At 32.8% G+C, this 6,005-nt stretch overlaps 1 non-coding gene across 1 annotated transcript; it reads right to left on the reverse strand.

The window, feature by feature from the left end:
- Nucleotides 1–3,741: 3,741 nt before the first annotated feature.
- On the reverse strand, nucleotides 3,742–3,847 carry LOC121225890 (small nucleolar RNA R71). Its single transcript, XR_005923794.1, has one exon. It is a non-coding gene; the product is annotated as a small nucleolar RNA R71 (small nucleolar RNA).
- Between the last annotated feature and the right edge of the window lie 2,158 nt (nucleotides 3,848–6,005).

A 6,005-nucleotide genomic window follows, 5' to 3' on the forward strand; every position in this document is an offset into this window, starting at 1 on the left:
AGTCATTTCATAGCATTTAGGGACTTCAATTGCATAACATAAAAATTAAGACTCAATTGCAAAAATTACAAAACATGCCATTATCCATCATGCTTTAAATATAAATCTTATTAATTAATTGAAGTCGAGAGATTTTTTTTTTGGTAAACAATAATGGAGAGACATTAATTGTAAAATTAACGTTTAGTCACTAAAAATTAAGATTTCAAATCTAACTAAAATATTTCTAAAACAACTATTTAGTTAATTAATTAATGTGATATAGTCAAGACACATGGAATAGATTATTACATTGTTCTTGCGGAGGAATTTATTACAAGTTTGCTTATTTGTTCTTAGATTTTATTATTTTACGAGTTTAATTATGAATTTTTTTTATTACAAGTTAAAGTTTAAAGTTTATGTATTAAATTGTATATTAGATTAAAATTTATGTATAGTTTTAAAATATAAATAACTTTGAATCATTGAATTTCCTAATTAATTTCGTCAATCAAATACTATTTTAATTAAAAAATTATTAAATACATTTTCTTTTATGAAATAACAAATATTACTATAAGATTTTTTTTATATCCTTTGATGTAATTTTCAAAAAAGAACAAGTTTGCTTTGAGCTCCACGTATTTAAATTATGAATTATTTCTCATATTTAACATAATTCGAAATTTTATTAAATCGAATGGATAACTCGATATATATCGGCATGGTACGCTAATGATTTCACCTTCTTCAAGCTAGTCTAAAGAGATATAATGCTTCGCCAAGCATCTAGTTAAGTTCAAGTATATTTATCCATGAGTCAGGTAATTCATCTGATCTGATCAATTCAAACTTTAGATAATAATTGTTTTAAATCGAATTGAGTTTGATCTTAATTTTTTTTTTTGGGATTCCAACCTTGGCCCCACCAGTGGACAAGCATAAAGCACAAATCCTTCATACAAGGCCCTTATTTCAAATGAAAGATTGATTTATATTAAGAGTTCTTTGATTTATATTATGAGTACTATTTAGGTGTAAATTAAAGGTTAGGATTTATTAAGATACAATTTAAAGATTGAAGGGTTGTTTGGGTATCAACTATAATTTGTTTTGTTATTAGTGTAATAATATGAGGAAAAAACTTATTTATTACATATGCATTATAATAGTTAGACATAGGCGGCTACAATGGGGCAAGTGGGGGCCACTGCCCCTAGCTTTATAGAACTTTACGTAGCACCCCCTTTAAGATGAATTTTATTACATTAAACCCTTTAAAATTTTAAATTTTTCCCCAAACCCCAAAAAAGATTATATAATTTCTCTTTTAATTTTTTGTATTTTAGATCATATGATTTCTATATGCAAAAATTATATTTTAATTTTTTTCTTTTTACACATATGATAGAAGATCATATTACTTTTTAGATTTCGATATGTTGGTATTACTTATTAGAAATTGGAAGCACAATGCAGTTATCAAGGTGAAAAGGTTAAACTTTAATTTTATTCATATTTCAAATTATAAATATGTTAGGGATCAACCAGTATAAACAATGAGAAAGAAGGAATAGAGAAAATTGGGCACACAAATTTACGTGAAAAAACTCCTCCAAACAAGAGGATAAAAAACCACGGCCAAATGAGACTTCACTAATGAGCAAACAAACGAAGAGTACAAGATGGAGAAATTCAAAACAAACTCCAAACCCCGAAAACAAAGCTCTCTGGCTAAAACACAAAATTCTCTTAAATCTCTCTCAAAACTCTCTCTTGATCTTCTCTCAAAATCTGATGTTATGAATATGTTTATTTTACGGTTACTAAAACCCTTTTTATAGGCTAAGATTACAGTTCTAATCATAATAAAATAGCTCTAGTATAATTAGAGTTTAACTGGGAAAAGTAACCCTATTGAGAGTCTAATTACATGGCTACTTTAAGTTAGAATTCGTCGCATCGTTGCGACGTCCCAAGGTCCTCGTCACGATGTCGCCTTTGCTTTGCCTCTGTTCTAAACATTGTCTCATAGTTGCAACGTCGCGTGATTCCTCGTCGCAACGTTGCCTCTGCTTTGACTCTGATTTGACCAAAAAATACGAGACACACTCCACAAAATATATATGAATAATTTAATAATTTAATAATTATACATGAAAATTAATAGTAAAAAAATATGTAGTCGACAATGTTAATATAAGTTTGCCCCCCAAAGTCGTATTTTTGAATCTGCCACTAGTTAGGACAATTTTAAACTTGAAATTAGAAAAAAAATGACTAAAAAATTTTGTTTAAAATTTATAATAATAAGCCATAGGAGTTGTTAAATAATATTATCAATTAAATTAGTTTATTGCTAACTTATATACTAAAACATGTGTAAAAAATAATACTTCTACCAAATGTAGAATTAAAGTTTAAGGACTTATTTGTGTTTAAAAAAATTATAAGGAGTGATAATATAATAATAGTTCCTTAAAATACTTTGAAGAAATCCAAGTATCGAAGTTATAAACAATACTCTTAAGATATTAAACTCTCAATCTTCAATTTTGATAGATTGAAACAGTTTTTATAGCTTAGAAGTTTAGATTAAATCTGTTATAATTAATAAAATTGTGACTTATATCGAATTAAAATAAAAACTATTTTTATGTAATTTTGCTGAAATCATCAATGTTTTTTATATTAATATGTTGATGTTGGTGTTTTTTAACAAGTTTTATAAGTGTTATGACCCAATAGGCCAGCACGAGTCTTAGGTAGTGTGTTTTAATATGTTGATGTATTTATTTTCGTTATTTATTTTTTATCTTATTAATCTATTTATGGTTCATCGTAATATAGGAATTAATTACTACTACTTAGACTTGTTATTGTAAAAATATTTTCATAATTTATTCCATCCTCCCTTGGGTACGATCTACGGAATACTTCCAAGTATTTCGTTGGACAAACTATGATACGATTTGACCCCTCACTTGTGGACACCACAGTTCTAAATTCTTATGTTATTTTTGGTGTTATATTTTATTATAAAGGATAACTCGTTTATAGGTGGTCAAGTTGTTGGCGCCGTTGGCAGGAGGTTTCGACAATAAATCGTGAAAATATTGTTTGACAATTAATAAGATGAGTAGGAAAGTTAGGACCTATCAATACAATTGTTATTTTTATTTCTATTTTTATTTTCTTTTCAGGTCGTTTATGACCTGAAGCTCCAGCAGTCCAATTGAACCATATCCAGATCCGGAGCAACTACTTAGACACAACCGCCCAGCGATGAATACTGTTCTACCCTCTATAGTTAATTTACCTCAAGAAAACCCATTATTCAAAGAGCCACAAGACCAACACGGAAATAATCGGGAACAAGTCCCAATGGCTCAGTAGACATTGCGCGAATATGCCCTACCTACACTAGAAGCGGTGCGAGAAAGCATAGAACGTCTGGCGATTAATGCCAATAATTTTGAGTTAAAGACGACCACGATCTAGCTTATCCAAAATACACTGTAGTTCAAAGCAAACATTGTTGAAAACCCGAATCAATACTTAAAGCAATTTCTTCAACTATACAACACCTTCAAGTACAACGGGGTATCCGATGATCCGTGCAACTTCAGTTATTCCCATTCTTTTTATGTGATAACATGACCGACTGGTTAGATTCACTAGAACCGGGTTCCATCACCATGTGGAACGATTTAGTGGAAAATTTTCTCCATAAAAATTTCACTATTAGCCGAACCATTCAGTTGAGGTGAGAAATCACAAATTTCAAACAATACGAAAGTGAGACCCTATACAAGGCGTGAGAGCATTTTAAAATAATTCTAAGGAAGTGCCCACATCATCGATTGCAATCGTGGCTCTAGATCCAAATATTCTACGACGGTGTTAACGAACATAATAGATTTAACCTAGATGGAGCATCCAAAAAATCTCTCATATTTTATACATACAAACGAGATGGTCCTGAATTCATACATGTGGCCCGATGAGAGAGTTGTGTACAAATCGAAGCCTTCAATGGTGAAAGCAGTGAGTGAAGAAAACAACAATGATCAATTCGAACAAATTTTAGATGAGCTTAACTGTTTGGAGACGCCAGTCAAGCTGACAAGAGTAAAGCCACATTATAAAAAATAACCGGATGAGGTGAGCTACGTAACTAATAGGGGTCGTTCCCTATTCAAATACTTATAATCTCGACTGGAAGGATCATCTAGACTTCTAATGGAGAGGTAATCAATGAGGTGAAAATCAAGCACAAACCCAACAAAGCCCTCATTATCAACCTCCACCAATGCAATAAAGAGTCGTGGGAAATGACCATGCTGCATGTGGTCAAAGATTTGATTGACTAGAGGGAGAGATGCAAACTATAAAAACAGACAATCGACAAGTCCAAGCTGCGTGTGGATGACTCGAGTCCCGAATAGGTAGCCTTTGTGACCAAATGAGCCAATTGAAGACAATGATCCAAAAACAAAATGGTCAAAGTCTCCCCAGTGACATGAAGAACAACCCACAAAGAGATGGAAAGGAGGCATTAAAGTTGCCAGTCATACCGATCCATGAAAAGGAGGAAATTCTGAAAGATGTCGACCAGCCCACGGATGAGACGAAAGAAGCCAAGCACCATGAACCGATTGATGAAGTAGTCAAACCGGTGTCTGATTTGGTAGTGTCAAACTCAAGCACAACAAAGGTACCATTCTAGAATAGGTTAGAAGAAAAGAAAGAGAGGGACGATGTAAATTTTATAAATTTCCTTAATTTATTTAAATCCCTCAATGTTAATTTTCCACTATTAGAGCTCATAGAAAAAATTCTGAAATATGTCAAATATTTAAAGGAAATCATGAAACGACATAGGAAAATGAAAAAGGGCGAACAAATTGACATTAATGCCTCATGTAGCATGCTAATCGCAAAGAAGATACCCCCGAAATTAAAAGATCCAGGTACCTTAACAATCTCAATAGAGATAAGGGACCAATACTTTAGAAAAGCCCTTTGTGACTTAGGGGCTAGCATAAAGTTCATGGCCCTATCAGCCTATTGGAAACTCAAACTCGAGGAGTTAAGAAACACCTCAATAATGCTACAATTAGCCGATAGATCTTTGGTACACCCAAAAAGTGTACTCGAGTATGAATTGGTCAAGGTACTAGGATTCATAATTCCTTTCGACTTTGTAGTCCTCAACTTTGAGAAGGATCGAGAAATCCCATTATGTTGGGTAGGTCATTTCTGGCCACTTCTAAGTTGACAATCGATACAGAACAAAACGATTTAATCATAAAAATCGATGAAAAAATAGAAGTGCTCAAATGTGGTTGCAATTCCCAAAGTGAGGGATTAACTAGGGAGGAGTTCTATGCTTTATTCAATTTAACCCCTACTAGCCTCGACTGAAGGCATTTTTCAAGTTGTACAAGTATAGGTACGCACAAGACGAGAGAATTAGATAAATGGCGAGACTCCGGTGGAATAAGGAGCAATTGGAAGAGCCAAGATAGGCGAGACCGACAACTAAAGTCAATGGTAAAGTTCAAGGATTTACCAGACAAGTTCAATAGCACAACATAATTTTTAACCATCGAACTGAATCAATTTTTAAATATTGTACACTAATTTGTTTCGAATGATTAGATTTAGGAATTATAATTTTTATTTTATGTTAGAGTTAGAAGGAGACGGTTTATGATAGCAATAGAGGAGCTAGACATTAGTACAGTGCATGTATGGGCAATTGAGGACCCTTTACGAGTCTCGAAGAGTCCAAATTGAAGCCATGTCGTAACATAACATTCCTATGTCGTGACACAACCTATGTGAGCCTCAGAATGCTGAATTCTATCATTGTTTCGTGCCACACCATGCTGATGGTGTGACACACCCTTGAATTTAATATAAACAGGGGAAAAACTAGGGTTGTGTTGCGTCAAGCACCCCATGTGGCATGACATGCAAGCCATTTTTAGCAACTTTCCATTCTTGATTCGACATGG

This window comes from Gossypium hirsutum, chromosome D13 (assembly GCF_007990345.1).
Source record: "Gossypium hirsutum isolate 1008001.06 chromosome D13, Gossypium_hirsutum_v2.1, whole genome shotgun sequence".
Taxonomy (NCBI): domain Eukaryota; kingdom Viridiplantae; phylum Streptophyta; class Magnoliopsida; order Malvales; family Malvaceae; genus Gossypium; species Gossypium hirsutum.